Source organism: Sapajus apella, unplaced genomic scaffold (genome assembly GCF_009761245.1).
Source record: "Sapajus apella isolate SASKATOON/1434 unplaced genomic scaffold, GSC_monkey_1.0 scaffold140, whole genome shotgun sequence".
Taxonomy (NCBI): domain Eukaryota; kingdom Metazoa; phylum Chordata; class Mammalia; order Primates; family Cebidae; genus Sapajus; species Sapajus apella.
In genome coordinates, this window is record NW_022437080.1 from 784,134 (window position 1) to 811,164 (window position 27,031).

Here is a 27,031-nt window from a genome sequence, read left to right on the forward strand (position 1 = left end):
GGTAGCAGCATTTGCAGCTGAAGTTTCATCAACCCACCTCCTGCTACTGGAATCCTAATGGTCTGACCGTCTCTTTAATTTTGGAATCTCTCTGTTCCTTTTTGTCCAAGTTGGCGGCATTTCTTCCCAAGCAATTGTAGTCAAGAACCTTGTGTGCTCTGCATGAATTGCACTGGGATTCAGACCATTAAGCAAAGGCCATGCCCACAGATCTCTTTTTAGTGTATACTATTTTATTGCAATTGTACATATGTATGGAGTACAGTCTGATGTTTTGATAAACACTTATTCTATAATGATCAAATCAGCGTATTTAGCATAGCCATCACCTCATGCGTTTATCATTTGTCTGTGGTAAGAACATTAAAAATTACCTCTTCTAGCTGTTTTATAATGCACAGTACTGTACTGGTAATCCTCATCACTCTACAGTGCAATAGAACACCAGGACTTATTCCTCCTACCTAATTGTAACTTTATATCCATTGACTAAACTCCTCATCCTCCCTTCTACCCTTGTCCTCCCCAGTCTCTGGTAACCAGTGTTCTCCCTCTGCCTCTGTGAGGTCAACTTTTTTTTTTTTTTTTTTTTAAAGATTCCACATGTGTGGTGTTACATGGTTTTTATTTGTCTTTCTGTGTCTGGCTTATTTCACTTGAGATGATGTCCTCTGGGTACATCCATGTCGTTGCAAATGACAGGATTTCATCTTTTTTCATGGCTGTTAGTACTTCATTGTGTGTATATCCTGCATTTTCTTTATCCATTTGTCTGCTGACGCTTGGGTTGATTCCATATCTTGGAAGACAAACAAATGACCAACAGATAGAGGAAAAAATACTCAACATTCATCAGGGAAATGCAAATCAAAACCATAATGAGATACCACCTGATTCCAGTTAGAACAGCTGTTATCAAAAAGACATAGGAAACAGGTGTTGTCAGGGTGTAGCGAAATGGGAACCCTTATGCACTACTGGTGGGAATGTAAATTGGCACAGCCCCTGTGAAGCAGCATGGAGATTCCTCAAAAAATAAAAATAGAATTACCATATGATCCAGCAATTCCACTATTGGGAATATAAACCAAAGGAAATGAAACCAGTGTGTCAAAGAAATATCAGCACTTGTACGTTTACTGCAACACAGATCTTTTTGAAATAATCCCTTTGCTATGTTTGATGCAGCTGAGGGCCAGATGCTAGAGGGCTGTGGTCCTCCAGTTTGATTGAGAAGACCTGTGAGGCACACATGCTATCTCTTGAAAGAGCCCTTTGTGTGACTGAATTCTCTGCCCCTTTGATCCTTCTGAGGTTTTAGCAAAAGGTTGTACAGTCATGCCCTTGCCTTCTTTTCTCTGCCATGATTTTGAAAGCAATCTCCTAATTTTATTGTCCGTAGCTATATGGATGGGCTGACAATTCCCCAAATCATCCAGTCCAGTTGCTTTTTGTTTAATAGCGCTGTTCTCAAGTGCCCTCTCTCCTCTCATATTTTACTATACACAGCAACAATAAACTCAGCTGCAACTTCAACACTTTGCTGGGAAAGCTCCTCAGCAATTCATTCAAGTCACTTATAACTTCTGCTTTCTGCCTAACTGGCAGGGCACAATTTTGCTAAGTTTCTGCCAATAAACAGCAAAGATTCCCCTGCTTTCAGTTTCCAATAACATGTCCCTCATCTTCTGAGGTCTCACCACTAGGGTCCTCCAAGTACAGTTTTCTACTGACAGTCCGTTTGCTGCACTTCAGGCTTTTTCTGTCACGCTCCTCAGCATTCTTCTAGCCTCTGCCTGCTGTCGGCTTCCACGGTCACAGCCACATTTTTAGGTATTTGTTGCTGTACACCCCACTTTTAGGTACAAAATGTGTATTGGTGATAACAAATGACCACAAACGTGGAGGCTGGAGCAGGGCTGTCCATCTCGCAGCTCTGTAGGGGAGAGGGGTGAGGTGGTGTGTCTGCGCACTCTGCTCAGTCTCACCAGGCTGAAATCGGGGTGCCGGCTGAGTTTGCATCTGCAGGCTCCGGGGAAGAATACGCTTCGAAGCTCATTCAGGTTGCCCTGCAGTCCTGGTTGCAGGGCCGAGGTCCCCACCTCCTCACTGCCTGCCAGCTGGAGGCTCCCCAGCGTCTGCAGGCTGCCCACGTGGCTGGTCAATGGCTCTCTCCTCCTTCAACACCAACAATGGAGAATTTCTCCAGGATGGAGTCTCTCTCTTTTTAAATCCCTTCTGCAGGGAAGAACCCTATTCTTTGATAAGGGATCTACCTAGGACAACTTTTTCTAAACTCAATTGATTAGGGACATTGGTTATATCTGAAAAGTCTCTTCAGGGCAGCATGTGGATGAGCGCCTGACTGAGTAACTAGGAGAAGGCGTGAACACACACAGGGCCCGGAATCTCCGGGGTGTCTTAGAGTTCTGCCTGCCACAGGGATTCTGAAAAGGCTGGGGTGAGGGTGTGTTTGTCTGGAGAAATTATCCCTTGTTTCTGTGGTAGTTTCTAGGAATATAATATTTTGGGGACACTTTCAGGTTGACTTCTTGGCTTAAATAGTATAAATTTCAAGTTCAAACCTGCATAAAAGCAGGGAAATGATTAGAAATTGTCAAGGGAATGTTTAGGCCAATATAACAAAATTTCGTGTTGTCATTTGATACGTGCAGGTAAATATTTTTCCAGTAATTTGTCTTTTGTTTCTGAGGCAGTGACCCCTGGAGAGTCCTAACCTCACACGGTGGTTCTCAGCCCACCCTCTCAATCGCCCTGTCTATTCCTGTTGGTCGAAACCTAATCTTCCGAGCTAGGGCCACTGTCCCCCACGTGTGCTGTTCCTGGTCCTGGGTGCAGGGCATCATGTTACAAGCTGTCCATTCAGTTTTCAGCGACTGCTTTCATTTCTGAGGATTCCCTTACTTTTCGTTTAAGTTCACATTGCCTACAAATATGTCTTACTGCATGCTACCCAGGGCTGCTTTTTGATTGCAGTGGGAGGCAAGTTCTCTCTTCTGCTGCACGGATGGGGGTGGAGGCCTTGTTCTCTCTGCCTGTGGTTTGAGGCCCCATCATTTCTCCAAGCCTGGAGGCAGCAGTCCCTCAGCGCCCTGTCCTGACGGCCTGTTCTAACCCATGGCCTGCCCTAACCCACTTCCAGACACCTGGCAAAATCACCTTTGTTAAATGTAAATCGAATCACAAAACCTCCTGGCTTAAAGATGCTGAGCGACACCTATTTCTATGCAGTCTCTGGCCTGGCTGTCCTAACCTCTGAGCCAGCAGGGTCCTGCCTGCACCGGGCACCCTCTGCCTCTCCCAGCCGGAGCCCAACCCAAGACTGCTCAAGGATATTTGCTGGCGGTTTGCTCCCAGGGAGTGCTCCTCTGCTAGCTGTGGGAAGGGGTGGGGGTGGAAGGTGGGGGTGGGAGGAGATGGGGGTGTGGGGGGGAGATGGGCAGTGGGGAAGTGAGATGGGCAGTGGGGCCCTCTTTTGGTTCTCAGGCGTCGTCCCAGGGAGCATACCTGACCTCCACGGAGCTCAGCTCTTTTCCCCATCCCCCACTTTATGGCTGTGCACATGACTTTCAGAGTGGGGGCTCCCTGCAGCCGGCCCACCCGCCCACGCTCCCCCTAGCTACGCTCCCCCACCTCCCACACCTCCCGCACTTCTTGTGACAGCACAGGCCAGGGTCAGGCCCAGGGGCACCCGGGCCCAGCAGGCAGCAGTGGAGGCTGAGCCCAGGCCTGCTGGCGACACCAGAGGGGTTCAGGAGGCCAAGGCAAGCCCCAGGCAGTCCTTAAGGTGCAGGACTTTTGTGCCAGGCACAGCAGAAAAGTGGCCAGCCACAGATCCAAGCCCACCAGATTAGAATCTAGAGACATTTTTGAATTAAATCATCCCTGCTTTAAATATTATATATATTTAAATACTGTCAACTCTATTGTTTCCTTGCACTTTCATTTTAGGTTCAGGGGTACCGTGCAGATTCATTACATGGGTAAATTGCATGTCTCTGGGGTCTGGTGTACAGATGATTTCATCACACCCGTGGTGAACATAGCCCCTCACAGGTAGTGTTTTGATCTTCTTGTTTCTCCCAGCCCCAACCCTCACGTAGGTCCCAGCCCGTTGTTCCCCTCCTGTGTCCATGTGTGCTCATGCTTACCACTCACTTAGAAGTGAGAACATGCAGTATTTGGTTTTCTGTTCCTGCATAGATTCAATTAGGATAATGGCCTCCAGCTGCATCCATGTTGCTGCAAAGGACATGATTTCATTCTTTGTTTTTTTGAGATGGAGTCTCGCTCTTATTGCCCAGGCTGGAGTGCAGTGATATGATCTCAGCTCACAGTGACCTCTGTCTCCCAGGTTCAAGCGATTCTTCTGCTTCAGCCTCCCTAGTAGCTGGGATTACAGGTACCCGCCACCACGTCCAGCTAACTTTTGTGTTTTTAGTAGAGACGTGGTTTTACCACGTTGGCCAGGCTGGTCTCAAACCCCTGACTTCAGGGGATCCACCTACTTCAGCCTCCCAAAATGCTGGGATTACAGGCATGAGCCACCACACCTGGTCGATTTCATTCTTTTTGTATTATTTTTAATTGGCACATTGTAATTGTACATATTTATAGGGTACAGTATGATATTTCAATACATGTGTTCAATGTAATGATCAAATCAGGGTGGTTAGCATATCCATCGCTAAGAACATGTATCACTTCTTTTTGTTGGGAACATGAAAAGTCCACTCTTCCAGCTACTTGAAAATATGTGATAAATTGATGCTAATGACAGTCCCTATGGCGCTATAGGACACAGGAACTTCCTCCTCCTAGCTGGCTGTCCAGCTGTCTCTGTTAACCAGCCTGTGGCGCTCCCCTAATGCAGGCCTCATCCTTCTAACATTAAGCCCAATTGTTGTCACAGTGTGGGGAGAAAGGCTTGGGATGACCAACCATGGGGGCGGGTGGCGGTGGCCAGCTGAGGTCAGCCCTGGAGGCGCTTCAGCCTGCGAGCTGCCCACGGGGACAGACAGATGCGTGTGCCTACCTCACGCTAGTGCTGGAGTTCATTTATTCTTTATGTGTCCAAAGAACAACTTGACATAGATCAAGCCGTAGATCAGTGGATGGATGGCAGCCTTGTGGCCTGGGTTCCTCCAGTGCCTGTGGGGCAGCATCTCTAAAACCGCCCCAACAGTTGGGCCTTTCAGGTGCCAAGCTGTCCTGGATCTTTTACACGGACTCTTTCATGGACCAGACTGGGGCTTCCCAAATTGCAGTCTGGAGCCCTTTCCACCAACACTGCAGGCCCAGGAATGAAGGACACTGGTGGACACGTTGCTTATAACCCTCACTGCAGCCTCCAGCATCCCTCTTGTTTCCTCCTCTCTCCGGCCACTGGGGCAGTTCCCTGTTGAAAAAAAAACTGAATCCAAAATTGCACTCTTTTTTTTTTTTACACCACTCTTAGCTCATACCTACAGAATTGCACTCTTGAGACATTTGGGCACAGTGTGTGGCCAAGGGCATTTTTTAAAAGAAGGGTCTTGAGGATGCTAAAATTACACATTGATTAAAAAAAATCCACTACAAGCAAGTTTATGTCAGTAAAACATCTATTTTATTAAATGAATAGTACTCTTCTGGAAAACGGAATTTTCTACGATTTCTACAAGTGAAGCTAAGGGGCCCCGTGTCCGAACTCTGTGCAGAGCTCTCACTTTCTCTCTCTCTCCTGTTTTTCTTCCTTCTTCATTTTCTCCCTTTATTGAATATTTATTGTCTAACGTTTTCAAGGACACAAGACATGGCTTTTGTTCTGAGAATAGTCATAATCCAGTGTGAGCAATATGCAAAAACATAGTCAATTAGAACATCAAGTGGCTGGCCTCTGCCTCAAAAGGTAGTCACTCTAACAGCCTGATTTGCCTTCTCCTTATTGGAACTTCAATTCCCACGAAAGCCAAGTCATAATATCGGTCAACAACCCGATGGATACCAGGTAAACTCTCCACTAGCCAGAGCACAGAGGTGGCCCTGTAAATTGTTATAATAATTTATAGATAATATGATTGTCTACTGAGGGAGCCAAGATAATCAATTAAATAAGTTATCAGAAATAACTACATTTAATAACATGTTTGTTATAAGGCAAGGCAGGTTAGGTTTTCTGAGAGTAGCGGAAAACTCCCAAACAGTGGCTTAAACAAGATAGAGAATTATACAGGATTTATATGAAGAAAGCCACAAACTTGACCAGGGCACATAAAAAAAGATTTGAGTAAATCGATGTTTCTCAATAGTCATGTTTCTCAGTGAGTAGAAGAGATATTGGGGAGATACTGAATTTAGTACCTAAATCTATCATAATTTCAAACAAAATATTGCTGGGATGTTTTTTGTATTTGAAAATATGAGTTCATCTGGAGAAACTGGCAAATGAAAATAAGACAATGTTGAGAAAATATTTTATGAGGGAGATATATCTTCTTAGACACTGAAATGCTTTAGAAAGCTACAATCAATCAAATGGTGTTACTGCAACAGAAATAGACTGATAGACTGAAAAACTGTTAAGATGACTAAAAATCCATAAACGTGCATGCATTATATAAACATAGAAACTTATTTGTTACGTGCAGATACATACATATACTTACTTTATGATAAAGCTGGCACTTCAGACCGGTGGGTGAAGCATGGATTGTCCTGTAAATGATGGTATTGGGAAAACTGGCTAACCGCTGGAATGAATAAAGGCAAAGCCGTACATCACAGCATGTACCCTGATTAATTCTAGACGAAATTAAGATTTATGTGTAAAAAATGAAAACATAAGCATAGGAAGAGATTGCATAGGTGAATATTTTACACAGTCTATGGCAGGTTGAGCTTTCCTAGCACAGCCTCAAAGGCATAAAAACATAGTATGATTTGAGTACTGTATGTAAAAATTAAAAGAAAATTTTATGCTTCAAAATATCATCAATAAAACTTAAAGGTAAAGTGCAAACTGAAAATCAGGTTTTGGGGCACACTTGTACTCTTTAACATGTAAGAAGGCTGTGTCGATCAGTGAGGAGAGGAACAGACAGGCAGCATGAACACGACAGACGTGTCATGACAGGACTTCACACTGCCCACGGCTCCTGGGGAATCATGCCCTTTGATGAAAGCAAAAAATGCAGATTTAAAATACTGAAAGAATATGTCTCTGCCTATCAGAAATAGATATGAGTTTTCTGCCATCTTTCCACGCCGCCACATGGTGTGCATGAATGTCCTGGCTGATGTTCTCAAGAGCATCAACAATGCCGAAAAGAGAGGCAGACGCCAGGTGCTTATTAGGCCGTGCTCCAAAGTCATCGTCTGGTTTCTCACTGTGATGATGAAGCATGGTTACACTGGTGAGTTTGAAATCACGGATGATCACAGAGCTGGGAAAATTGTTGTGAACCTCACAGGCAGGCTAACAAGTATGGCATGATCAGCCCCAGGCTTGACGTGCAACTCAAAGATCTAGAAAAATGGCAGAATAACCTGCTTCTGTCCTGCCAGTTTGATTTCATTGTACTGACAGCCTCAGCTGGCATCATGGACCGTGAAGAAGCAAGACGAAAACACACAGGAGGGAAAATCCTGGGATTCTTTTTCTAGGGATGTAATACATCTATTTACAAATAAAATGCCTCATGGAAAAAGAAAGACATAGATATGATACAAACAATATTCTCCAACACAACTGTGAGAGTTTAAATTGACAATAACCCTTTCTTTAAGCTTGACATATGTTTCAAAAACTTTATGCTAGTGAACTCAAGAGTATAAACTTTGGGTTTAGGTCTCTAGCCTAAAGAAATAAAGATTATGTACATGGATTTTCACTGCAGCATTATCTATAATAGCAAAAAACTGGAAAGCATGGAACTGCTCGTCTATAGAGAAATGGTCATGCTAGTTATGGCAGCTCTCTTTGACGATTAATTATGCAGCCATCATGATCCAGTTTTTCAGGAATAATGACACAGAAAGTGACCATGCTGAAATGGAAATCAAAAGATGTAGCCATATACAGGGCAAGGGCGCAGGGCAGGAGGCTGGACGCAGGCTCTGATGGGCATGTGCTCACTTGGTCCTGCCTCCTGGCGACACTGCTGTGCCTGCGTGTGGCGTGCTTGGCCTCCTGCTCCTCTCACCACTCCTGCTGCCACGGGATTTGGCTCACGTTAAAACCATTTCACAGCGCCCTCTGGAGCTGCCGTGGAGGGACTGTCAGGTGTCCTTGGCCGCTCACCTGGGAAGGCAAAATAGCTAGACATTAAGACATCGTGTGGGGCCTGGGTCTTCCACTGACATCAGCCACAGAAGTGAGGAAGTCCCTCTTCATCTCCCAAGGGGAAGCCAGGCCACTTCGCGCTTCTTGAGGAAGGAAGATGATTGTCCAGTGCTGGGAGGTGAGAGCAGCTACCGCAAGCGTGAGATGGGAACCTCCTCAGTGGATCCTCAGGTCTGAGAGGGGCTCCCTCTGCCTTCCTTCCTCCTGCTCCCCTTTCCTCTTCTCTCTACCCATTTTTTCCTTCTCACACATCTCTCCTGCTTCTGCACAACCCCTAACATTTATTGCAGGCTCCTGAAGAACCATGTCACTTTACACCTGCAACCTCATTTAATTCTCAGGAAACCCCATGAGGCCACGCAATTCTTACTCCATGTACCAAGTGAGCTGATTCAGGTGCAGAGAGACTGCCCTTTACCCAGAGATCCTTGCATGAACCCTCTGTGCTGGGCAGGGTCTCCAGAGAAACAGCTCTGGAGTGCAGATACACAGAGATTTGTGTCAACCCATTTATGCCTGAAGTTGCGGTTTTTTGAATTTTTGCAATCAGACCTTGGCAACAACCTTGAGCAGTAGGATATAAATAACTCCCACATGCTTAGTGTTCCAGTAATGGAACACTAGGCATAAATGGATAAGGAGTTGGCCCATGCAATTAAGGAGGCTGGCAGGCCCCGAAGCTTCAGGGTGGGCCAGAAGGCTGGAGAGGTAGGAAGAGCTGACGGGGCAGCTGGAGGCTGGGGTGGCTGCTGCAGAGCCCCCTCTTGCCGGAGGGAGGTCAGTCTGTGTTCTGTTCAGGACTTAGAGCATGGGACGGGGCCCACCCATGCTAGGGAGGGCAATCTGCTTTCCTCAGAGTCTGTTGGTTTAAATGTTAATCTCCTAAACAGTCCTAGCAACACCTAGAATAATGTTTGGTCACTATGTGGGCACCATCGCTCTGCCAAGTCACTCATAAAACCAACCACCTGAGTCTCTCCATCTGAGACTCCCTGCTAGTGTTCTGAGCCATGTGGGGAACCACGATGAAGAAGGAAAATGGAGAAAGTTCACAGTCATTAATTAACATGGTGCAGTGCGATCTGTGTGCTCTGGCCGTGACCCCAGAAGGATGTGTGAGGTCCCTTGGTGTGTCTTTCGCCTGCCACCCCAGGGCTGGCCCCTGCACCTGTGTCCCCTGACACAGCACAGGTGTGCAGTGAGCACTGGGGTTGGGGCCGTTTTCCTCCCTGCACGGGCCTGGCTGTGCTCAGAGGGAGTGAGCTGGGTTGGGCAGTTCCCTTGGGCCTCTCCAGCATCCGTGAGAGGGGCTGAGTTCAAGTTCTACTGCTCAGCGCCTGCATAACTGCTCAAGGTGGCAGGGAATGGGAATAGCTTGGCCTCCTCAGGGTCCTGTCATGGACCTGCCACGGGGCCTCCCAGCACTCTCACGTCCGGATTGAGGACACTCTCAATCCGCTGTCCTCATGCCATGATGCGTCCTGGGAAGCCCCAGAGAAGATAAGAGTCGCTGCATTCCTTATTTCATTTAAAAACGATGTCACACCTACCCAGCCAGACCTGTGCTTAGCCCTGGGGACACAGAGGGACTTGTTCCTGCCTCTAGGGAGCTCCTGCACAGAGGGGACAGAAAAGGGTATGTGTAATGTGCTGAGGTAGATGGAAGCATGGGGAGGGTGATGCCCAGTGGAGGGCTGCCTGGAGGAGGTGACAGCTACCTGAGCAGTGGAAGCAGCCAGGTCAGGCTGAGCATGAGGGGAAAGGGGTGGGCCCAGGTGCGAAGTTGAGAGGCCCAGTGCAGGTGAAGACGAGGCTGGGGAGCGCCCAGCAGCTCACAGCACAGGAGTTGGGGATGAGGTGGACAGAGGCCGCCCTACAGGCCTTTCCTCAGGAAGGTCTCGAGAGGAGCCCAGTGTTCAGACACGCCTCTGCAGCATGCTTGGCTCTTAGGAAGGGGATGTGGCACAGCTCAGCTCTGGCATCAGGCGCTGTGGCATGCTGGCAGCTGGGCACAGTTCTCACCGGCACAGTGCCTGGCACAGTAATGTGCAATAAGAATCATGAGTTGGGTTGAGCCTTGGCACCCTGCAAGTCATTGGAGGCATCTTGATGGGTGAAAAGGTGCCCGCTCAGGCTTATGGCTTGCTTCTCCTGAATACAGTAGCTGGCAGTTATTATGAAGCTCCTCAACCTGCCATAGGCCTCCCCAGTGGGCAGAAGTGGGTTGAATTAGTGCGCCGCCCTCAGGCTGACACTCACGGCGGTTGTGGGTGGTTACCCCTCGACAAGGAGGGGAGTGCCCTGGACTCGGAGTGCAGGTGTGTTCATCACTTCAACCTGCACGGAGCCCACGTGGAGGGAGGAAGGCTGCAGCTCCGCCCCCTCCGGCTGCCTGGACCCGCCTGTCACTCCCCAGACATCCTCTGGACACTCACCCTGCCGGGGCCTCTGCTGCTCACCCATGTCACCCTCTTCATGGATGAGCCATGGTTTTTGCCCTTGGGAGCTCACAGGTGAGGCAGCAGACTCAGGTGCCCACGTGTCTTGATGTGAGAGACTGTGGCTGAGGTGACCAGAGTGTGGACAGGGCAGGGCTCCCAAGAGAGGCAGCTTCTTGCTGAGTTTTGAAGAGTGCTGAGTTTTGAAGTGGGGCAGTGAAAAAACCCTCGCTTTTGTGAGAGATTCAAGTAACTCTCAAACAGCATGATTCTATGTGTTTCAGTGAGTGAAGGAGAAAACTTTCACGATGACAGTTTGCAAAGTGATGTGGCTCGGAGACAGCAGGCCCCACCAGACTAGCCTCTCTCATTTTTATTTTATTTTTTACTCTCATCTTCAACAGTTCTTATGAAATGTCCCAGTTCTATAAAAGAGTGTTAAATACATGCCATTTAAATAATAATAACACAGGCCCTAGAGTACCTACCCCAGGTCAAGAGACAAGACATTACTAATGCCTGCCATTCCCTCCCTCCTTAGCAGAGGTGCCCGTGGTCTAGAGTTTTGTGTTATTAACAGCCTGGTTGGGTGTGCTGACTCATGCCTATAATCCCAGCATTTTCCGAGGCTGAGGTAGGAGGATTGCTTGAGCCCTGGTGTTCAAGACCAGCCTGGGCAACAGAGCGTGACCCATCTCTACAAAGAAAAAGCAATAACCTTATTTTTTCCAGCATGTGGGTCCCTGCCATCTGCTGCTCACTTACCCCCTTGTTTGGCCAGTGTGTGGCTGCGACCGCCCTCCCTCAGCCTGTGGCTCATTGCTTTGCTCCTGGCTGCGTGCTGCAGATGGTCTGTGATGATGGATGTGCTGTAGGAGTCTGCTTCATTTTACCTTGTATAGTGCTTGACAGTGGGCGTTTGCCAGGATTGATTTTTCTGTTCTGGTCCTGAGGAGCATGCGGGCTGTTGCCACGTGTTTGCGATTATGACACAGCTGCTGTGAACGTCCCAGTGCCAGCCGGCATGCGTGTGCGGGGGATTCTGGAAGGCAGTAGTTCTGGAAGTTGGTCTGGGAACGCCTGGGATCCCAGACACATTGAGGGGGGCTGTGAGGTCAAAACGATTTTCATGATAATACGGACACATTGTTTGCCACTTTCACTGTCATTGTCTCACAAATGTGTGTTTGGAAGGTCTGCTCAACTAAGGGACACAGTATTTTCCAAGTGGCCGATGCGTAATGTCACAAAATCACGCATAGTTAAAAGAGCCATTCAAAGTGAGATGCCCAGTGAATTTTAACCTACCTGAATATAACAATCCACTGGTATGGTTTTGGGTTCCACATTGCAACCAACCTTTAAGGAAGAACCACCTATTAAATTTTGGTGTAAAACCTACCCAGTTGTCCGAAAGGCTACTGGAAGACTCCTTTCTTGTCCAACTCTGTATCTGCACAAGGCTGAGTTTTCTTCTCATGATCTGACCAAACCAACAAAGCACACAGACTGAACGCAGAGGCAGCGTCCGGGTCCACAGCTCACACATTGCAACCTGCGTGGCTCTCTGGCTGTTTGGGGATGGCTGTTTTTTGTTTTTGGAGACCGAGTTTTGCTCTTTCACCCAGGCTGGAGTAAAGTGGCATGATTTCTGCTCACTGTAGCCTCCGTCCCCCAGGTTCAAGTGATTCTCTTGCCGCAGCCTCCCGAGTAGCTGAGATTATAGGTGCCTGCCACCATGCGTGGCTAATTGTGTATTTTTAGTAGAGAAGGGGTTTTGACATGTTGGCCAGGCTGGTCTCAAACTCCTGACCTCAGGTGATCAGCCTGCCTCGGCCTCCCAAAGGGCTAGGATTACAGGTGTGAGCCACTGTGTCCGGCTGGGGATGGCTCTTAAATTTGCCTTTTTGATAAAAGTGACATTGATATGTCACTAGACAGTTTCACCTGGAAGCCTTGGCACATTAATGCCGGATTTCCTGCATTGTGGCAGGATTTTGAAGGCTGCTGTATGTGCACTGGGGCCTCCAAATCTGTGAGTTCTGCATCCATAAGAGTCAATTAACTGTGAGATGGAAAATATTTGGAAATACAATTTGCATCTGTGATGAACATGTGCAGAGTTTCCTATCATTATTCTCTAAACAATACAGTAAGGCAACTACTTACATAGCATTTACATTGTTTCAGGTATGACAAGTAATCTAGAGATGATTTGAAGCACACAGGAGGAGGTGCATAGGTTACATGCAGATACTCTGCCATTTTATGCAAGGACTTGAGCATCTGCCGATTTTGCTATCCGTGGGTCCTGGGATCAATCCCCCATGGATACCAAGAGACAACTATATTAACATTTTAAGAGCCTGGACCTTGCTCCCCTCATAAAATTTCTGGTAACCACAAATGCCTCTGGCCCCTTAACTTGTTTCCCTTACCTTCGTCTGTTCCAGCTATGACTTTAATGGCAGGTGGTGGCTAGACTTCACTGCCGTGGGAAAAGGATGGTGACAAATGGGTTCTGCATAATCTTCGTAATGTGACAGCTTTCCATTTCAAACAGGCAGGCACTGAGACATCAAAGCAGCCAAGCGCAGCCCTGACATTGAGCGGCCGCCGCATCCTGCGAGGCTGCTGCTGTTAGCTCAGCGTGATCAGGAGAATGGAGATCAAAGGTGCTCATTATGTGATGAGTGCTGTGCTGGCGGCTGCCTGGGTCAGGCCTGGGAGACTGTGCTGATGGTGCACTTTGGGGCAGCCCCGGGCAGGCTGGCTCAGGCTCTGGTGGTTCCTGGGGTGGGAGGTGCTCAGTGCCAGGTGACAGAGGGTCACCTGGAGATGGCTTCGTCTGGCCGCTCCTGGGGCTTGAGGGCTCAAAGGTGGTTTGCTGAGTGAACTACTGGAGTGAGGATGGCACTGGCGTTGGGCTAGGGGGTGCTTGTGTTTATAATCTAGGGCTCTCTCCACAGAGCCCTTATGGCTGAGCTCTGCTGCCTCCCTAGCTCCTCTGTCCTTCCCTGGAGCTCCAGAGCCTCCTCTTGGCAGCCCTGGGCCTGCACCCTGCTGCTGGGGGTTCACATGGGACCCTCTCTGTGGGCAGTGCCCTTCCAATCCTGCTGTGCCCTTTTCTCTAAATGGGCCAAGTGGAAAACTTGGCACAAGGCCGGATAACAAGTCCTCCCAACACTGCCACGCTACCGGCATGCTCCTCAGATGCACGTTCCACCCTGGCCTGCCACAGTGAGGGCTGGGCTGCCTTGCTGTCTAGTGCACTCCAGGGCCTGGAGGCTGCTGGGAGCAGAGATCATGCCTAATAAATGTGTGCTGCACCAGTGGGTAAATGCACCGGCTCAGTAAACCTAGATCACTGAGCTTCAATAATGCCTAACTCACATGGTTAAATAAGATAACATAAAGCAGTGAATCCTAGCCATTTTAGATCACCGACCCGTTTGAAAAATCTGATAAATGTGATCAACATCTCAGAAAAATGCATGTATGCACAGTAGCAATTTTGTATATGTGAAACACTCTCTACAAAATTTATAAAATTAATCAAGGAAAAAGGGAGGATCAGAAACAAAATTAAACCCAGCTTGCCCCCATGCTCAGCATTGATCACTAGGCCAGCGTCCTCTCTGCTTCCTCATAGCTGTTTGGTGCCTGTTGCTGCAGAATTGGGTGGATCCTGTTACAAGATTGGAGCTCCCCTAACTGCTCTAGAGGTAACAACTTGGAAATAATGAAATGTTAGGTTTTCCCTTTGAGATATCCTTGCAGGTCCAGTATATCAGTGAAACTACTAATGCCAGCTTGTCTGTAGGACTCCCTGATGCCAGCTGGTCTGAAAGACCCTACAAAAAGCTGATTCACCAAAGAGTGCAGTTTCCATATCCTGATGACTTCATCCCTGTTACCCTGGCCAATCAACAATTTCAGTTTTCCAGGCCCTCACCCTACATATTCCTCTTAAAAACCCTAGCCCAGAACTCCCTGGGGAGATGGATTTAAGTGTCTCCTCCCATCTCCTTGCTTGGTGCCCTGTAATAATTACACCCTTTCTCTGTTGCATCCCTGCTGTCTCAGTGTATTGACTGTTACTGTGGAGCAGGGATATTAACATGGTGGTCCTGTAACACACACTCACTGGAAGTTATCCTAATATCCACCCCATACATTCTCTGCATAGTTAATACTTTTCCTCTGTGTGCTTTTGAACTTCTTGTACATGTCTTTGTTAACATAATTGTAGCTGACGGGCAGATAGCCCTGCTTTCTCTGTGGCTTATCACAGTCCACATTTTTTTTCTGTCTCACAAAAGGTCTGATCAGTGGCAGAGCAAGCTTGAAGATGGCCTGATCCACAAAGTCATTCAGGGATTTATCGTCAGGATGTGGATCCAATGTTCTGAGGCTGTGCAGGGCAGTGGGACACTGGGCCTGGCCACCAAACCATCCTTCCCTCCTATTCCTCTGGGCCTGTGCTGGGAGGGCTGCTACAAAAGTCTCTGAAATGCCTTTGAGGGCTTTTCCCCATTGCCTTGGCTATCAGCATTTGCCTTACTTTTAGTCATGCAAATTTTTGCAACCTGCTTGAATTCTTCCCCTGAAAATGGGCTTTTTTTTTTTTTTCTAACACTTAGCCAGGCTGCAAATTTTCCAAACTTTTATTATCAGCTTCTTTTTAAAATATAAGTTCCAATTTCAGGTCATTTCTTTGCTCACGCATATTAGCATAGGTTGTTAGAAGCAGCCAGGTAACACTTGAATACTTTGCTCCTTAGAAATGTCTTCCACCAAATACCCTAAATCATCTCTCTCAAGTTCAATCCACAGATCCCTAGAATGGGGGCACAATGCAGACAGGCTTTTCACTAAAGTATAATAAAAGTGACCTTTACACCAGTTCCCAGTAAGTTCCTCATTTCCATCTGAGACCTCCTCAGCCTGGACTTCATTGTCCACATTACTACCAGTATTTTGGTGATAACAATTTAACCAGCCTCAAGAAAGTTGAGGACTAAGCTCTATTTTATCTTACCCAAATTCCTACCTAAGGAGTCTAGGGAGTCTTGCCCTACAAACCATAAATTCTCATCAGATGGCTTTTATTTTACCCTGTATATTGTGACCTGCTTTTCAATCTGACTCTGGTATAACATTATGTGACAAGGAAAAAATATTTAACCCCAAAATATATTTCCTTGCCATATCTTAAAATTGCCCTGCAAAGTCTCTTGTGAAAAAAATCCACATTCTATACAGAATCCCCTTCCTCCTTGGTTTTCCTTCCTTCCCAGATCCAGGAGCTAATCAACTAAGAGCCAGGAAACATTTTAAGTCCAATAAAAAACAATTTACAACCTGCTTTCTCTAAAGTCTGCTGTCTAAGAGCCTCCTCTACACAATAAAACTTGGTTTTCACAATCTATCTTTAACTTGAACATTCCTTTCTATCCATCCCAGGTCTTCAGACAATCTCAACCAATTGTCAGCCAGAAAATGTTCAATTTTACCTATATCCTGGAAGCCCCCACTTTGAGTTGCTCTGCCCTTTTTAACCAAACCAATGTATTTCTTAAATGTATTTGACTGATGTGTTATGCCATCCTAAAATAAATAAAACCGGGCTGGACCCCCACCACCTTTGGCACATGTTCTCAGGACCTCCTGAGGACTGTCATGGGCCATGGTCACTCATATTTGGCTCAGAAATCTCCTCAAATATTTTACAGAGTTTGACTTTTTTTGTTAACAGTTTCAAACTTTCCCTCATGTTTCTACCTTCTTCAGAGCCCTCCAAAGTTCCAGCCTCTGCCTGTTACCCAGTTTTCACATTTTTAGGAATCTTTATAGTCGTGCCCCTTTCCTTGGCACCAACTTTCTGTATTTGTCCATTCTTGCACTGCTGTAAAGAAATACCTGGCACTGGATAATTTGTAAAGAAAAGAGGTTGAATTGGCTCATGGTTCTGCAGGCTTTACAGGAAGCAAGGCAGCATCAGCTTCTAGGGAGGCCTCAGGAAACTCACAATCATGGTGGAAGGTGAACAGGGAGCTGACACCTCACATGGCTAAAGCAGGAGGAAGGCAGAAAGATTGGGGAGGTGCCACAGATTTTTAAATAACCAGATCTCATGAGAAGTCAGGACAGTACCAAGGTTGAAATCCACCACCATGATCCAGTCACCTCCCCTCCAACACTGGGGATTACAATTTGACATGAGATTTGGGTGGGGACACAGATCCAAACCGTATCACTGTCCCTTGCCTGGACCAAGGCATACATAACGTCCTCTCTCCCTGAGTGTCCCATGTTCTGACAGTCCCATTATCGTGTTATTGCCTGCAGCTCAGCGTCTGCCCTATGCTGAGTGCTGTCCTTTAGAGGGCGACACGGTTTACTACTCACCTCCTAGGCTGGATACTAGCACACAGTAGGTGCTCAGTAAATGCTTTTATGAATAAGCCATTCAGAAAAAACTGCTACAATGGGTCTGACTGTGATTAGAAGGAAGTGTGGTTCCCCTCTGCCTGTCTTAAGGCTTTTCCTTCCCCTGCTACCCGTCCCTCTTCTATGTAGGCTGGGCTGTCTCTCTCCATGTCCTAACTCTGCTGTGTCCAGGACATCTTTGCAGAATTGCAGGTGATTAGGAATGGGGGACCTTAAGGAGGACATAGTAAGAGAAATAGCTGGTATGGGAGGGAGGGCCCAGGCATGGGAAGTTGTAAGCACTCCCCAAAGGCCTTGGGATCCACAGAAGGTCTAAACAGGGATGATACAGTCAAATTTTCTCTCTGGAAGCCATAGGAAGTGGGATCTGAGAGACGAGAGGAGAGTCAGGTCAGTTCACTAAGCGGCATGCTCTGGATGGCCAGTGAACTCTAGGTGCTATGGGGACCTCAGTGGGTGAATGGGCATAAGGGATTTGGGATGGTGAGGGAGATGGACTGGTCAACAATCACCAGTCAGCAGAGTGGTGGTGAGAGGGCACTGGCCTATGTGTGGGCAGATGTAGGAGGGGTCCGGAAGAGCCCTGAGCAGAGGGGAGCATCAGGGCACACCTGCAAGCTTCCAGACTCATTTCCTGTGAGGCTGCACCCAGGATGACCCCTGCCTTCCCAATGGGACAACGGGGAGGGAGATTGGAGTTCCACGGGAAGCTGATGAGTTTTAGTTTCCTGAGGGACCAACACTGACCTGACCTCTCATTCTGATGCAAAGAATTCCCCATAAAATATCTCCGTCAAAGGTGGTTTAGTTCCCACTAGTAGGGTAATGTCGCTGAAGGCCCTGCTTGCTCAATTTTTATAAATACCTAACACTTACTGGCTTAGTCGTATTTTCTGAAATCCCAGATTGTTCCTTTAAGGATAACTTGTCTCGAGAAACAAAAGCCTTTGCAGACTACCCTTCTAAGCAACATACTTTATCATTTAACAGAGCATCTCCCCTAAGAAAACACAGTCAGCGGCAAAGGCCTCGGGTGGGAAGTGTTTTATTTGATATGGTGGAATCTGATGACTGTTTCTGCTGATGGCGGCATGAAGGGCATTATGCTGTACAAAGACCAGAGCCTTTGAAGCCTGCGTACCTCCTCACATGTGAATCACGGTTTATGCTTCTCCGTGGACTTTGACAACCCAGGAAGGGAAGGTTCTGTTGCCATCATTTCAGATGAGGAAGTGGAGACAGAGAAGTCCACGGACTTGGCCGTACGTGACACGGCTCATTAGTATTCATAGAAATGGGAAGGAACCGCCATTTTCCAATTGCTGTCACCCTCCCAGGTCCTCAGAGCTAACGCCCTCTCACAGAATGGGGGCTTGCGATAATGACGCATGACCATGCAGGTTTATGTATTTATGCCTGTTATTGCTAAAATATTTTAAATAGACACATTAGCATAAACTCCAACAAAATGGTTAACATGAAATTTTTGGATCTTTAGAGATACAAGGTCCAACTCTTTGGGCAACCCTTGTAGTGGCTTGCAGAATGTTAGGCATAGTGACATGCAATGCATTTTTGGTGTCGCACGAGGAACAGCAGTTGGGCCAGTTTCTGACAGCTACTCTCACCATGATAATCTACCCAGAGCCTGGGGATGCAGAAAGCCTACATCCTTATATTCTCAAGGTTCAGTTGGGCTCAGTAAGCTCACAGGAGCGCCTGGCATCACATACTTGCCAATTTACTGGTGCCCCATGAGGAATGCAATTACCAGACACTAGCCTCTATCTGAGTTGTGGATTCCCTCCTTGCAGTTAAGTTACAGATGACTTCCAAAGGGTGTGACTAACTTGGTGTTTAATGACATCAAGTCAGAGGGCTGAGCTTGCTGGTCAGGCCAGACTCTTCCCAGCTGACAGAACGTCACTTGCTGGAGAAGGTGTGTGAATGGCATGGCCAGAATTCATCTGTGTGACTCTTGAATGACACAAACATTTCTATAGCTTCTACTTCTGCAAAAGATAGAATAATAAGGACCAGATTTACCTCCGGTTTGATAAATGTAAAAGTACGGGACATATTATTGAAATAACAGTTGAAAAGCCATCAGACACCAGGCAATGAAGGGGAATGATCCATCAGAACAGGTGAGCAGGTGCTGGGCCCAGTGCACGACACGGGTGGTAAAAGGAAGAGGCCAGGCAAAGCTCAGCAGACTCACTAAGACGAAAAACCACAGCTAAACTTAGGAAGTCCAACGCAGCTGGAATTCACAGGAGAGAGCGGGGTACACAGTGAGAGCTGTGGAGGTTCGCAGAGGGTCCTCCCCCCAACTCAGCTAAGTACTAGTCAGAGGATGGAAAAGAGAGGGAGCCATGCATAACTTAGAGGGAGCATTCTCCATAGATAGAACAGGGCTGGGAATAGTGCCTGTTCCCCCCAGCCAGAGTAGAAAACAAATTCATAGGGCTCTGGGTACAGTACTTAGAAGGGTTTTCCTTCAGTGGAGGGTGAAATTAGCCTTAGGATAAATGCTGCTCTGATCCCACTTAGCAAAGCATAAAAGCAAGATCAAAAAGATCAAACTGAAAGTTCAAAGCTATTTACAGGAATATAAAATATACACCATCTGACAAAGTAAAGTTCACAATACATGGCACTCAATCAAAAGTTACTAGCATGCAAAAAAGAAAAAAAATGACCCATAATATGGATAAATATCAATCAACCAACAGTGATCCAGAAATGACAAATGATAGAATAGGATTGGGAGACAAGGACCTCAAAGCAAGCCTTAAAACAACATTTCAATATTTCATACATTTCATATAACAGAGGAAGAGGTTGATCATGTTAACTAGATGCAAGGAAGATTTAGAAAAGACCCACATCAAACTTCTCAAGATGAAAGCCACAATGTGTGAGATAAAAAATACATAGGATGGTTTAGACAATGCAGAGAAAATGATTAGGGAAGTTAAAGGAGAGGAACAAGGAGAGGAACTGTCACAGAATACAAAACAGAGAAATGCAAAATAGGGAAACAAGAAGACTAAACAAAATAGTAGTGAGCTGTGGGACAACTTTAAGTGGTTGAATATTCAAACACATGAGTAATTATAGCTGTAAAAGGGGAGGGAGACAGAAAACATATTTTAAGGAATACAGTTTTCTTCAAATTTTCCAAATTTGATAAAAATTATATCCCATAGCATCAAGAAGCTCAACAAACCCCAAGCATAAGAAATAAAAAGAAAACAGCACCAAGACACATCATAATCAAATTGCTCACATCCAGTGATAAGGGAAAATCTTAAAACCAAATAAAAAAGAAACATTAAGTACAAAGGAACAGAGATAGGGGTGACAGCAAATGTCTAATTAAAAACAATGCAATGAGAAAACAATAGAACAACATCTTTAAAGTGCTGAAAGAAAACACTTTTTACGTAGAGAAAATATCTTTCACTTAATGAAATAAAGACCTTCCTCCTGCTAACACACAAAAACGGAAGGAACTGATGACCCTCAGGCTTGCCCTACCAGAAATGTGAAGGGACGGAAAGTGACACCACATGGAAATTTGTGTCTACACAAAGGAATGAAGAATAGAAATGTTATTTAAAAGAGAGAATCAACTCTTTAAAGCAAAATAGCAGTGCACTGGGGATTTGTAAAATATGCACAGGTAAACTGCGTGACGCTAGCACAAGTCCGGGAGAGAAAACACTGTTATAAGGGTCACAGACAGGGCAAATATTTCTAACCCAAGAGTCTGAAATTCAAAATGCTCCCCCCAAACTCCGAAACTTTTGGAATGCTGTCATGATGCTCAAAGGAAATGCTCATTGAAGAATTTCTGATTTCAAATTTTCAGGCAAGGGATGCTCAATCGGTAAGTATAACATTCCAAAATATTCAAAAACCTGAAAAAAACCCTGAAATCTGAAACACCTCTGGTCTCAAGATTTTGGATAAGGGATACCCACCCTGCATTGCAGTTGAGGTGATGTGATATCACTTTATTGTATAGACTGTGAAAAGAAGTACAGTGCCAGCCTTAAAACAACCACTGAAATTACACAGTAGTTGTAGCTGATAATTCAATAGAAGAAATAATGTAAAAATATAAGAATTCCTTAATTAATCAAAATTGCCAAAAAAGAAACAGAAAACAAGTCACAGGTTAGGTTAAGATAAATGATAAGATACTAGCTTTAATGCCAACCAAATCAATAATCATATTAAAAGAAACAAACCTAAACTACAGCCCAATTAAAGATTAGAGATTGTTTCTTTTTTGAGACGAAGTCTTGCTCTGTCACCAGGGTGGAGTGCAGTGGTGCAATCTCAGCTCATTGCAACTTCTGCCTCCTGGGTTCAAGTGATTCTCCTGCCTCAGCCTCCCAAGTAGCTGGGATTACAGGCACACGCTACCATGCCCAGCTAATTTCTGTATTTTTAGTAGAGATGGGGTTTCACCATGTTGGCCAGGATGGTCTCGATCTCTTACCTCATGATTCGCCCGCCTTGGCCTCCCAAAGTGCTAGGATTACAGGCGTGAACCACTGTGCCTGGACCTAGAGATTGTTTCAATTGGATTAAAAAACAAGCATCAATCACACAAGTATGCACACATGCACATGCAACACTGGATCAGAGGTGAAAGAATGGAACACAGTTCACACCAATGCTATTCAGGAGTCACCATCTTGATACCAAGTAAGGTGGATTTCAGAGCAAAAATGTTACCATAGACAGAGAAGGTCATAATGAGCAAGGGGTCAATCAGTCACCACATAACTATCCTAAACATTTATCCACCGGATAACGCAGCTACAAAATACATGCAACAAAAACTCAGAAACCTGCAAGGGGAAATGGATACATCCAAAAATACAGTTAGAGAATTCAACACTCTTTTCTAAATAATTATTGAGAATAACTACACAGGGCCAGGTGCAGTGGCTCATGTCTGTAATCCCAGCACTTTGGGAGGCCAAGGTGGCCATATTGCTTAAGCCCAGGAGTTCGAGACCAGCCTGGGCAACATGGTGAGCTATTTGGGAGTCTGAGGCGGGAGAATCACTTAAGCCAGGAGTTCGTTTATGGAGCTATGGTTGCACTACTGCACTCCAGCCTGGGCAACAGACAGAAAAAATAAGTAGATGGAAAATCATTAAGAATACAGATACAAAACTAGAAACCACAGGTGACCAAATCAACATTTATAGAACCCACCCATATAGCAGAATGCACATTTTTTCAAGTGCACATGAAACATTTAGCAAGATGAAGTATTCTCTGGGTGACAGAATCAGTTTTAGTAAATGTGAAAGGATTTCTGTCACAGTGAGCATGTTCTCTGACCAAAATGGAATTAAATTAGGAATCAGTAAGTAATAGAAAGATATCTGGAAAATCCCCAAGTGTTTGGAAATTAAATAATGCACATCTAAATGACTCACAGGTCAAAACAAATCCAAAGGAACATCAGAAAGAATTTTAAACTGAATGAAAGTGGAAACACATTATAAAGCTGTAGTAATAAAATGGAAACATAGATGAACAGTCATCAGTCAAATAGTGTAGAAAATCAAGAGACAAATTATGTATGAACAACTGATTTTGATGAAGCCATGAAGGAAAGACAGTGGAGGTAGTCTCTGTAAAAAATGGTTATGAAGATGTAAGCAAATGGTCCAAAGATTTCAGCAGAGGCATCACCAATGCAAATGGCTCTTACACACATGGAAAGTGCTCAACGTCATTGGTCATTAGAGAAATGCAAATTAAGCTCACAGCGACGTACCGCCAATTAGAGTGCCAAAAATGAGAAGGAAGTGGGAGTGGGCAGGGCAGGGCTGAGCTTCCGGGCAGGCCGAGGACAGGCAGCTCCATGCTGGAGTGGCAGCTGGGGTGTCCTGCACTGGGCCAAGGTGTCTAGGTCTTTACATTCCCGTATGGATGAAGTATTTCTCCAATGTAATTTACTGCATCCTAGCATCTTTATTCTGGTTTCCCTCCCAGATCACAGAGAACTTTCATAAGGGTAGGAATTGTGACTTAGGCTCCATCAGGGAGCCTGTGTTTCCAAGGAACAGATATGAGAAAATATAATATTTTATTTTATTTTTTTGTAGCTGAAACACCAGAAGTTGGAAAACAACACAAGAAAGCCATGGTAAGTGATAACAACTAAAATATATCACTATCACTTTTGGAATAAAGTACCTTATTATTAACTGGGTTAGTGAATTTCTTTTTCACCTTTTGGTGTGTTTAGTCACAAATCTCCAGGGAGAATCTTTAAAGAAAGGGCATGATCGAAGCAAAAATATTCCATACCTCTGTCAGTCCAGATGGTGAAACACATGCAGAGACAGGCTGAGGGAGGATTCACAGGTAGATGGAGGCTGAGGGGGCCCAGGGAGCCCAGGAAAGCACCTTCCTAGGTGCTAATCTCCTTCTTGCATGGGGGTGAGAAGCCTTCCGGAGTGCAGGGTGGGGAAGCTGAAGGAGGCTGGGATTTGGAATCAGGCCTGAGTCCCAGGCCCTTCTTACAAGCTGGGGACTTGGGGCAGGTCAGTTGGCCTCTCTGTGGTGCCCTTGGGACTTTCAGCAGGTTAGGAGGGAGCAGCGGGACTGGGTCTCTGTAAAAAATGGTTATGAAGGTGCAAGTAAATGGTCCAAAGGTTTCAGCAGAAACATCACCAAAGAGGATATGCAAATGGCTCTTACACACATGGAAAGTGCTCAACGTCATTGGTCATTAGAGAAATGCAAATTAAGCTCACAGTGACGTATAGCCAATTAGAGTTTCGAAAATGAGAAGGAAGTGGGAGTGGGCAGGGCGGGCTGGGCCTGGGACTGGCGGCTTGCTGTCTCCCTCACTGTCTCGCTCCATCTCTCTCTCCGTCTCACTCCCACTCACTCCATCTCCTACTCTCTCTCATTCTCTCACTCACCGCCTCACTCCGTGTCTCCTTCTCTCTCTCTCTCATTCTCTTTCTCTCTTCCTCACTCTCCCTCTGCTTCTCTCCCACTCTGTCTTGTGCACACATTGACAAACGGCGACTGAGTGCTTGCTGGTAACCTACAGGCCATATTGGCAGCTGGTATACTGCTCGCCTGGGGAGGCCTTAGGCTTCCTGGCTTACATCCTGTGCCTGAGTGAAGTGTCTTATCCTGAGTCCCACAGATCTTGTGAGTTTCCTCAAACCGCCGAAGTACAGATTCATGGGTAACCCGGCCGGCTGCAGTGGCTCACGCCTGTAATCCCAGCACTTTGGGAGGGTGAGGTGGGCGGACCACGAGGTCAGGAGTTCGAGACAGCCTGGTCAACATAGTGAAACTCCATCTCTACTAAAAATACAGAAATTAGCCGGGTGTGGTGGTGTGAACCTGTAGTCCCAGCTACTCAGGAGGCTGAGGCAGGAGAATCGCTTGAACCCAGGAGGTGGAGGCTGCAGTGGGCCAAGACCATGCCTCCACACTCCAGCCTGGGCGATGGAGTGAGACTGTCTCAAAACAAACAAACAAGCAAACCCGTAACCCACTGACACTGAAAAAGACATTGATTTGTTGATTTGTTTCTAAATCATGAAGCTTTGCTGCTTGTCTTGCATGCAGAACCTTTTAGTCTGTGTGTTGCTGTCCGTGGTCAACAACCGAACCCCTGCAGTGGACCCTGCAGTGAAGAGAACAGCTCTAGCCTGAGTCCTCCCCTCCCTTCTCTTCAGCTCTCCCAGACATTCCTTCTGCCTGTGGCTGATGTGGAGCATGCCTCTCTCCTGACATGTCTTCATCAGATGATCCTCACATTTGGTGTCCAGTCACCTTCACCAATTTATTTCTGCCTCAACAGCCTTAAGTTTGGTCAGCCTTACCATGTTGCAGGCCCTGAACCAGGAAGTTGGGGTCTGGTGGCCCTGCTGCCACTTTGGAGGAAGGGTATTCCCCTGGGAGAATTCTGAGCTCAGAGGGTCCTCCAGAGCTGTCAAGGGGCTGGAGGAGATTTCTCCTCGTGGTCCGAGGGTACCTCCAAGCCCCAGAGGCAGATGCAACTGAGGGAAAGGCCATGCTCAGAAGGCCATGCTCCATGCAGGAGGTGGAGCTGGAGGAGCGCCCAGAAGTGGAAGGATGCGCTGGGAGAAGGTGAAGTCGTGGTCTCATGATGTGTTGAAAGGGTGATTTCACTATGGAGGCAACGGGAGCCCCTGAAGCAGTAATCTTGTTACTCCTTTAAATATGCACATGGCACAAAATTCAAAACACGCAGAGGGTACGCTGAACAGCGAGTCTCCCCTACCCCTGTCTGCACGCCATCCGGGCCCCTTTCTAGAGGTGCTGCTGTGCCCTGTGTGTCCGCGTGGAGCTATTCCACACCAACGCAAGAAGACCCACACACTCCAAGAGTGCAGCTTGTGCCTCTTCCTTGCTGTTGCTTCCAACGCCCATGCCACAGTTGTCCATCCTTTTATTTGTGATAGGCATATGTGTGTTCCTAGACTTTTTTCCTGTGTGTGTGTGTGTGTGTGTGTGTGTGTGTGTTTGCATGTAGCATGTATTTTTTATGTTATTAAACAAATGTTGCCACGATTACTCTTACAAGTCTTATATATGGGAAGACTGGATGTATCTGTCTGTGGGCATGGCAGTGGACTTGGTGTGAGCCTGGCTAGACAGCCATCCTGGAGGACAGAGCACCCTCAGGGAACTGGGTTGAGGGCTTGGTGTTCACCAGAGAGTGTTGGAGTCGCTTGTTCACCACCCCTACCTTCACCTCGCTACTCTGCCCCAGCCTGAGATCCTGCCTAGATTTTCAGCACCCAGCTGAGGGCCTAGCTAAAGTTGATCCTTAGTAAATCTGACAAATTAAAGATGACAAGAATAACTAAATGAATAAATGTTGGTAACCAGTCAGAGAAGGCTTGAGCCAGAATTACCGTAACACACAAAACCCTGTCATGTTGCCCTCAGAAGACACTTATTTATCAACTTTTAAAATCTTTAGCAATAACTCTGGTCTTCTATGGGCTAAAAGACCTAGGAAAATAGGCCACCAAATGTCTACATATGAACACAAGGAGGTACTGCCAAGGCGTTCTCTACCTCATTGTCAGCAATAGTGCGAAACCAGAAACAACATGTGTATCTGTCATTAGGGTAACGGTGAAGATAAAATCATGGCACATTTGTGCTGTGGAATACTATGCAGTCATCATAAAAACGAGATTGTGCTATATGTCTGCTCATGGAAACAACTTCTAAAAGCAGCTTTATTCAGATATAATTCACATACTATAAAATTTATTTAGTATGCAAGTTAACAGTTTTTAGTATAACTATCACTGCAGACAATTTTATAACCTTTTCATCACTCCAGAAGGAAACTTTAGCTCATCTTTCTATCTCCCCGTACTTTCCCAGTCCTAAGCAATCACTAGTCTACTTTCTGTCTCTATAGATTTCCCTATTCTGGGCATTTCGTCTAAATGCAATTATATAACGTGGTCTTTGTGACTTTTTTTTCACTTAGCACATTTTCGAGCTTCAGCCATGATGTAGCATGTGTCAGCACTACACTCCTTTTTGCAGAATGATACGGCTACACCACATTTTGTTTATCCATTTGTCAATTGACAGATATTTAGTTTTTCTCATATCTTTTGTCTATTAGGAACAACACTGCTATGAAAATTTACGCACAAGTTTTTGTGTGGACATATGTTTTCATTTCTCCTGGGTATGTGCCTAGGAATAGAATTGCTGGGTCATATGGTATATCTGCATT

General features: G+C 46.1%; 2 long non-coding RNA genes across 2 annotated transcripts in view; one reads left to right on the forward strand and one right to left on the reverse strand.

Annotated features, from left to right (window-relative positions):
- Nucleotides 1-25,617, forward strand: part of LOC116540441 — a 76,887-nt gene extending 51,270 nt beyond the window's left edge. Inside the window, exons 3-4 of the long non-coding RNA XR_004264443.1 lie at nucleotides 23,379-23,419; nucleotides 24,868-25,617. This is a non-coding gene — a long non-coding RNA (uncharacterized LOC116540441). The remainder of the gene's footprint in view (nucleotides 1-23,378; nucleotides 23,420-24,867) is intronic.
- LOC116540442 lies at nucleotides 372-16,641 on the reverse strand. The gene is made up of 3 exons (XR_004264444.1): nucleotides 16,539-16,641; nucleotides 14,513-14,514; nucleotides 372-383 (listed from the first exon to the last, which is right to left on the reverse strand). It is a non-coding gene; the product is annotated as an uncharacterized LOC116540442 (long non-coding RNA).
- Nucleotides 25,618-27,031: the final 1,414 nt, after the last annotated feature.